The sequence below is a fragment of the Pipra filicauda genome, unplaced genomic scaffold (assembly GCF_003945595.2).
Source record: "Pipra filicauda isolate LSUMZ 115617 unplaced genomic scaffold, ASM394559v2 scaffold469_size499620_pilon, whole genome shotgun sequence".
Classification (NCBI taxonomy): domain Eukaryota; kingdom Metazoa; phylum Chordata; class Aves; order Passeriformes; family Pipridae; genus Pipra; species Pipra filicauda.
Window position 1 is genome coordinate 193,021 of NW_024104608.1, and position 9,651 is coordinate 202,671.

The window sequence follows — 9,651 nt, forward strand, 5'->3', positions numbered from 1 at the left end:
TTTGCTGATTTATAGGACAGTGGGGACTGTCCATCCAAACAGCAAACTCTTAGGTAGGAAGGAGGAAGGTCATGGGGAAAGACGGGCTGTGGCAGTGCGCTGAGCTGGGAAAAGATGTAGAGCTCAGCTGCTCAGTCGCTCAGCCGAGAGCAAGCTGTGAGGACACATGGACAAAGACTGTCACTTCAAGCCAAACAACATTTGACAGCTGCCTTTTGTCTGACATAAATATTCTTTTAATAAAATTTTCAAAATAATCCATACTTCCACTGAAGACTTAGAATTCCATTGCCTTCTCGTGCAGTACTTCTCATAGTTTCTCATTTCTTATTACCTGTTTAGCTTTTAGCAAGTTCAAAAATCATTCCCATGTAATTCACATTTGTGGAAATGTCACACTGTGGGATTACCATATTGTGAACTACACAACTTTCCATCTCAGAGGATGCTTTGCTGGGAGAATGGGCTGCAGCCTAAGGTGGAGCCTGCCGGTGATTGTGTTGGCAGGTGTGTGCACACTCCTCATGCCGACTGCTGTTCCTGCACTAGCTCTTACTGCAAATGGACTACACCAGTATAGTTTCATCTTTGGCAGGAAAATGCCCCAAGCAGTGTTGGCACAGCTGCAAACAAATGAGTTTGGGGGCTATTTTATGAGCAAATCAGAAATGTTCCCCAAAGAGGAACATCAGAATAAATTCTTTCCTGTAAGGGTGGTCAGTCACTGGAAAAGGTTGTCCAGAGAAGCTGTGGATGCCCCAACACTGGAAGTGTTCAAGACCAGCTAGATGGGGCTTTGAGCAATCTGGTCTAGTAGAAGTTATCCATCCCTGGCCATGGCAGGGCAAGTGGAACTATGTGTCCTTCAAGGTCCATTCCAACCCAAAGCATTCCATAATTCTATGATGATTCTGTCGAAGTGGCTTGCTCAGATGGTGAGTAATGGTGGCATTGAGGGGCTCTCCAAAGCCCAGGTACTATGAGGTTTTCCCTCACGTACTACAACTGAGGCATGCTCAGGGTGCCCAATAGGGAACTTTCAGGACCAGACAATATGTACCATCAAGGACTTCGAAATTAACAATGTTGCCAGGGATGCTGTTACCGGGTAGTATAAAAAATGGCCCCTGTAAATTTTGCCTTGTGCTCTCTGCCATTGTATCTCAAGAATCGAAACATAACCAAAAAGTTCAAGCTGTTAAAATAGTCACCTAAGCTTTCTGAGTATATATTAACTACTACATGAAATCCTGAAGCCAACTGCAGACTACTCTGCTCCTGGTCTTATATACATCATCTTGTGCTAGTTGATAATTGCCTCTCTAAAACTGTTTCAATTAGTCCCAGTTGGCCTGGACTGCTGTCAAAGCTTCTGTTATCAGGAAGTAACTGTCAGTTTTGCAAGTCCAAACTTTTCCTGGATCAAAAGGAAGAAATGGAAACTTTGGAAGAAATGCTATTGCTACTTTTGGGCAGATTAAGTCTATAGGAGATTGAGATACCAAAAAGGAGGAATATTTTTTTTCTACTCTGGGGAAGAAGTATTTATAACAACCATGTATTGGATAAATAAACGGGTTGATTTTCTCCAATTTTTTATAATTGTATAAATACATTAAACATATATTTTTAAACGTATTTATTTTTAAAGCAAAACCTCCATTCTTGGGAGAATGGAAAGTGGACGGAATAAAGAAAAAAATAATATAAAGAAAACCATCATATTTTGTGATACACTTGAAGAAATAGCAAGAAAGATAATTTTACCACTATGTTGCCCTGATCACATCATGTCTCTATTCCTGATTTCTGTACTGCTTGGTTTAATTTTTGATACCCTATATAATTTCTTCCTTCCTTACATCTCACTGTTCTTGCTGGACGGATCTTTGCCTAGCACAATTTGTGACACCAACACTTTTCACTGTTTCTGAAATTTCTCAGTAAACGCGAGTACCTTTCTTTTATACTGCCCAGCACTAGGGTAGATCTGCCTCTTTTTCTCACCACATTTTCCACTGCCACAACACACCAGTATGTGCTGGTGTTCCAAAGGCACTGTGGCTTATGCTGATAACTTTTGCCTCATTATTTATCTTCCCTTTGAAGAAGACTTTCTTTTCTTCTTTGTATAAAGGGACCTTAAGTTCATGTCCATAGTAATAAACTGTTGGAAGATACTATTACCCAGGAGAGGAAAGGACATTGATTCTTCCAGGACAGGAAATGGTATAGAGGAAAAATTGCAGGCGCAGGAGAGGGTTAGCCTTAAGGGCTAATGCCATAACCTGAAAATGGGTAGTGCTGACATCAACATTCTGATTCACTGTTGAGTAATTAAACATAGGTATGGTCTGTCTTTAAAATGTTTTCTCTCTTTAATGCATTTAAAGTAAAATAACACATGTAAATTACTAATCTTCAGTTCATCTTTACTATATTATCTTGAGGCTTCTGGTGTGATTTTGGAAAAGTTGATTCTTTAATCTGTAGCTCAGTTTCAACTCTTATCAGTGTTTATTTGTGCTAAACAGATGATACAAAGTAGTCCTATGTTTTAACAATGAGAACTATGAAAGTAGGCTGAATAGATCTTGACCGGACAAGGCTTTCTCATCTACATATGGCTCAAAGATCCTGTTTGAGCTGGTCTAACTTTGAAGTTGGATCTAGCTTGGAAGTTGGCTAGTTGACATCTATGCACCTCTCCCAAGCCATATTAAAGTGTGGTCCCAGAAGAAATATAGACCAGAAGCTCACGAAATAGCTTGGAGCACCCTATCTACCACTGATATTTCAGGCTTCATATATAGTAATGCTGGGGTTCTATTGAAGTTTAGCAGTATTTTTAGAGTAACACCAGGCATGTAGACAGTAATGAAAACATGTCTATTCCTTCTAATTAGATGTTTCTATTAAAAAATTGTTTGTGTATGTTTAACCAAGAAGACACCAGTGAGTTTACAAGCTCATGCAGTGACTTGCTGCACCAAATTAAAATTTTCTTTAAAAAGTAAGGCTTCTGGGGATGGCAACAGAGAGATACTTGAAGTTTATATGTACATAAGTTTAATATGCTCCTAACATCTGTATCTATCTATGCAAACACACATATTTACAGAGAGATAAAAAGTAGATATATATAGAGAGAATGAAAATAAATCTAAAATCCAACATGTGTCAAAGTTACTCCAAAATATGCTTCCACTACTTGCCTTTTAAATAATTCTGTCAAGTACTTGATAACATCTAGTGATTGTGAATACATCAGACTGGAAGATACTCATATAATCACAATTGAAAGAATCTGAATACTATAACCTGGATAGAAGTGCTTATAAATTAGGATGGAAATTTCCAAGAACACTGTAAGTGATTTCCAAACACACATAAATAGCCTAAATTATTTATATGCCTTTTAGAAATCCCACCTGTGTCCTTTCCTTATTTATTGATTCTAAGCATGCTGATTTTAAGTTTATCAATTGAACTGAAGACATGATATTTACAAGAAGGATATAATCATAAAATTCAGACAATTTTAAACTGATGTGGCTCTCCTAATCCGTTTTGTGCTGAGGAGGTACTGTAATTAGTTTGTCCCTCTCAACTGCTTTCACAATATCCCATAGGATATATGGACTAATTTCTTCCATGTTGCTAAAGAAAAGTATTATCTTACAATATCTTCAGCTGACATTTTATGCCACAAATCCTTATCAGAAGCTGAATTTCACAAACATTCCCAGAGAGCTGCAGATAAAGAGAGCCATATTTGTAGGCATTAGCAAGAAGGAAATGAAGCAGCAGATACATACTACAGTAGGAACTCATGTCAAATTAGTCACCAGTATGTGTCCCTCTGGAAAAAGGCTGATTGAATGTGAGTTTCCAGAAATTGATTGCAGAAAAAGAATTAACAGGTATAATGGAATACACTCTTCATGCACAGAGCACAAAATTCAACCTCTGCAGAGGGTGAATCACTTAAGAGCAATTTATGTTTTAATTTGTCAATTTAGGAGAAGGATAGATAAGGGACAGACAAAATGCTGCCTATTTTAAGATTTAAAGGTATTCCAGGATGAAAGGAAAAAACATGAAAAAGTTCCTTTTATGAAATTTGTGATAGTTTCGTGGAAGAGTTTCTTTGGAAATACCTATGGAATCACAGAAGTCTTATCCTCACAGGAACACAATTGCAGATAAGAAGCACAGTTTGGGAGGGCAGACTAAGTTAGCCACTTAGGAGAACAGAAAATGACAGGCTAGAAGGCTGGAATTAGTAAGTGGTTTCAGACAATGGAGAAGTGTCTGAAAAAAAGAATTGTCTAAAATCTGAAAAATGTTCTCATAATGATAAAATCATTGAAACTAAGGTAGCACTGAAAATAATTACATCATTCAAATGTGGAAGATAAAATACACTCTAGAGGTATTTCTGGTCTGACCCCTTTTATTTATGCCTTGCACATGTTCGGGGAAGGATTTTTTTTTTTTTAGGACTGATGCCTTAAGCCCCTAATGTTTTTTATTTTTCTAATATTTGTAAGACTTGTAAGTTTTATAAGTAGTGGAAGTAGCTTTTAAAAGCAGCAACCTCCCCCCCCCCTTTTGTCCCTTGTCCCTTTCCCTTTCTCTAGCACCCTTGTTTATACATTCCTTAACCCTCTTACCCCAGTCTATGCTCCCTATATCAATCCTACTCCTGAATACAGCAGAGATGTTTAGTCTTTTGTCAAGGCAAGGCCTAGATTGTTGGCAGAACAGCATATCAGGGCCTAAACCACAGAATACGGTCAAGAATTAGGTAACTATGTACCCTTTGTGCTCCGATGAAGACAAAGATGGGATGAATGGGGGGTCCCGAAATGCACCCCAGACCCATTTTCAGGGGGTGGACCCGGGGCGGACCAGAGTAAAGGTCACAGGGTGGACACATCTGGGATTGGATGGATGGTATTATAAAATGTAACCTCTCAGGCACGGTCTGCTCGCCTCTTGTAACATCTTAGCCTTGGCAAAATAAACCCTTTCTTATCTCACCCCTAATTAACTGCTCTGGAGATTTTTTCAGCATCAAAATTCCACAGCAACAGGACTTTCCAGTGAAGGGATAGCAATGTATATACTGTGGAAAAAAAAATACTTTTTGCATGCAGAATGCTTTGGAGAATGTTCACACAACTGTCTTCAGTGCTTTTTGTGGTCCCAGGCCCATCCACACAGAGATGAAAACAATATTGTTTGACTGTGGTGATGGACAGTAAAACATGAGGCACAGAGCAGTTACAAAAGGAGAAACTAACTTCCTGCAAACAGGAAGTGGAGGGGTGTGGGAGGCCAGGAGAGGTTTGATTACGAGCAGTGGAAAAAAGAAATAAAAATATGTGAAGAGATCGGCGGGACCCCCGAGGACAACACCTTCTATACACTTAAACGATGAACCGGACTGCTGAGACTCTGCATTTGTGTTCATGTTCAATGTTCATTGTATTTTTACCCTTTATTGTACCCTATTCCCCAGTTTTTATGAAAAAATCCTCAGTGTTCTGTGCCCCAGTTTATGCCCTTCTCCCTGATTGGCTCACAGGTGTCGCATTGCAGTAAATTAGTAATTTAGTAATCCATTATTTGGTTACTACCTCCCTTTTCTCTCCTTATATGGTCTGTATTAGTATTGTCCTCCCTAACTCTTCCCTAACTCCTCCCTAGTTCTCCCTAACTCCTCTCTAACTCCTCCCACTTTTCCAGTAGCTTCTATCCCTACCCTTTATAACTCAGCTCCTCCCTTCAATAAAGGTCCATTTCATCCTCTCTTTCCAAGGTGGAAGAACACTTATTCCCCTGGGCTGCGACAGAGGGGAGTGTTTGCAAGTGTCGCATATTTTGATGTGGGTTTCCAAAGAATCTTTGTTCAATCACTCCAAATAACAAACACATTTCTAAAAATCAGGCTGTTAGAGCAGTGTCATGGATGTCATTAAGTAACCCTACAAATAGTGTTTTTTCCCTATTTGCCATCTCTTGCTCATGAAGGGACAGTAGGAGATCCTTCCCCTTTGATGGGGTTACTCTGCACCAGTCTGAGAGCATATGCACACCGCAAAGTCCCACAGCTGACCATCTGAGAAAAACAACAGCGCACCCCCTCCTCAAATCACCAAAATAAATAGGCTAAAATCAAGCTTGGTGAACAGGGGAGACATATGAGCACCACAGATCTGCAACAATGTGCTTCATAGATAGCTCTCAGGAGCTAACTATTCCCTCAGTTATTGCATGTGTGGGAGCTGCTCACAGGCTCACAGGGCCTGAATTGTGCTGCTTCACCAAGGCTCTGTTTTAGTTTGTGGCATCCAACTAGAGCCCTTTGCAGGGTTCCTCAGCTTCCAGTCTGCAGCCATGGGTCAAGACTTTCCCTTGGGAAAGTATTTAAACAAAGCGTGTCCTGACAGATATCTGAGAAGTGTGCCCAGTGACTGTAAAACAGCAGGACGTTCCTGAGCGGGGGTGTCTGTATGTGTGTGGGTGTATTTATATGTATGTGTATATATTTATATAGCCACAAATATTTTGGCCACTACTTTGTAGTTAATTCACTGCCTAAGAGGGAGAAAATATGCTAAAATACCACTAGGTTCTCAATTTTTTTGTCTAAGCATAACCTTCCCTTTCCTTCATGGGCTGTAAAAATCTAAGAGAGTAAACTAGCTCTAGCATACCACTCATCCCAGACATCAGGGATGCGTAATTTTGGATAAGCACCTGCTGCAGCTGGGAAAAAATTTGAAATATGTATTTCCAGGCTGTTTTTTCATAATTTTTTTTTTATTATTATTTAATGTAATATGATGATCCTGCTGTGCAAATCTGCCCCGGGATCTGAAACATCAGGACAATCCCAGGAGAGGTGGGTTAGTGGGCAGTGGGGAATATGATCGAAGGTTCTGTAATTTTATCATACGGCTGCTCAATTCATTGCATGGATATCACCACTATCAACATGCTGTCTTGAATTGTAATGGTGTCCTTCAACTTCTTGGACAAACAGGAAATATTGAAAGAAACAAGCAGGAGAGAAAGTTTTTCATAAAAACTTGTGGTTCTTCTCCACTGTGGTGAGAGCTTTTTTGTTTCCTGTGTTGGTCTTTGGGAGGGTCTTGTTCAGAGGCAATGCAAATTAAAGGGTAGGAGCTGGGCCCGCTGCTATTAACATCCAGGCGGATCTCAGTGACTTCAACAGACATGTTGTGCTCTGCAGACTGAGTGATGAGAATCTGGCCTCAGGTTTATCATAATCTGGTAAAGGCAAGGAGATAAGGGATGATAACTGAAATGTTTAGCTACGTTTCTGTGACTTTTGGTCTTCTCAAATGGGCTGAATATAAAACATTCCCCCAGGAAAAAAATATCTACAATATCTGAGAAAGTATTTATTAAGTCACCAAAATGCTATGAATTAAGTTCTAAAGTGTATTTCAGTTTAGCTTTCTCATAGGTGAACTGACAGCAAGACAAGTCTTTCTAAAAAAGTATTTGTTGTGGATTCTTTTTTTTTTTTTTAATGCAGAGCTACTGCAAAATGACTAAGCTGAGAAGAAGTTTAAAGCAAGTCACTTTCTGTTTTATCTGTCTCAGTATGACCCAGAATACAAACCTTACTTCATTTCCTACATTTCTACTAAGACCTAAATCTGGATTGTGTTCTCTGTTGAACTCATTTGGTTCATTGAGAGGGTCAGAGTTATTCCTTTCCTGTAACCCTGTTGAGAACTGTCTTGGAGAAACAGCCTGGGTCACTACACACACACAGAAGGCAAGCAGAGTCAGTAGATTAGAAACTAGTAGGTTTAGTGATGGGCTAAAAGCTCTTGGGGAGCATGGCTACATCATTCAAGGTCTGTAGAGGAATTTCCAATCTACAGCAAAGAATTCAGAAAACATTTATGCACCCGAAACAAAAATTTTGGAAATTATACCTGACATGCAGAAGGTCCATAGTTCTGCTTATTTAGGGCTTTGTGCCTTAGTTTATATTGTAGGAAAATCTAAGTCTGAAAATGCTTGTTAACTAATACAGCTGAAAGTCTGCCAGAGCTGAAGGGAGGGATTTTTCTTCCTTTTATGTGGAAGTTCTCAAGCGAAAAGGATGCAAAAGATTATAATAGTCAAGGGACAAATAAAAGGATAAGAAAACCATTTTAATACTGGAATGAACTGCTGTCTGAACCTGTGGACATAACTACAAGTCATCTCTGCAATTTATAAAAAGTGCAAAAATTCAGGTTTGGGAGCATTGAAGCTTCTGCAGAATTGCCAAACTCATGGACCAAATTCAGTCAGCAGCCAATTGCAAACATTTCCAAGCTGAAAAAGTCGTTTAGAAAACTGTGCTCATTTTGTTTGTTAACAGAGATAATCAAACAGAATTTCTGGCCTTGTTGTTGTGCCAGGTTGCAGTTCACCAGCATAAAGAATTAAGCCATTCTCACTACAGAAAAAAGTAAATTAATGAGCTCTCAGTAAATACTTTAACAGGCACTGTCAAAAAATTGTGGGCTCGCAATAAATGAAATGGCAGCAACTTTCCTCTTTGAAAACCAAGTTCTAGGCATTGCAAAAGGGTGCCCATAGACTAACACATAGTGAGAAGCCAGAGAGTGGGGCAGGGGCTCAGCTACACTTCATCCCTTTTTAAATATTAATATAGTCTTCCTGCTAGGTGTTCATACAAAGCATGGGGGTAACTATGCAGGTGCCTGTGTCCATTCTTGCCTGATGGTGTGTCTCGGTGGTGCAGAGTGGAAGAAGTCATGACAGTGCTGCCACTCCAGCTGGACGTTTCCCAAGATCACAGGGATTTTGGTGCTGGTAGTCTCTGGCCTCAGTGTGAGGTTTGTCACAGTGCTCCCAGGCACTGACTGCATGCTGGAAGCTGCATTGACCTGATACAGGTTTGGGCAGAGAAAAGGGGGTGGAGGAGGCAGATGAACATGGCTGCAAATGTTACTGCTCTTTCTTGAGATCAAGTAAGATTTTCCTTCCTCGCTGTTACCTGAACATGTAAAGAGCTCTGTGTTTCGCCTTTGATAATTGGCAGAAACACTCAGATCAGATCTAGCACTCTTCATGGTGGTGCTCCCATGGACAGTGCTGCAAGAGGCAGTCAGTTCTGTTAAACATCTTTATAAACAGTATGGAGCATTCACAGACAGCTCAGGCTGGTGTTCATTACTGTTCAGTGTTTGGTCCCTGGACCAATTCATAATCAACTTGCTAGCCTTGTGGTCAACGTACTTTCTTGAACACTGTTGACAGAAAAGGTAGGAATTTAAGAGAGGAAAGATGATGGTGCTTAATTCAAAGCAGGAAACCAGAGCAGACATTATAAACAACAATAAAACTGCCACCATCAACTTAGCAGCTGCATGTATTTGATCTAGAATACCTTATGGAGTGTGACAAGGATTTATTTCAAAGACATTATTGAGGACAGAGCAGGCACCACTCTAAGTAGATCTTGCATTCAAAAATCTGTTGGCAATACATGAGCAACAAATTTTCTATTAAAGTACAAAGCACATAATGTGCAGGCATGTAAGTCGCAGTTTTATTTTTTCTTGGGCATTTATATCTGAAACAACTTCA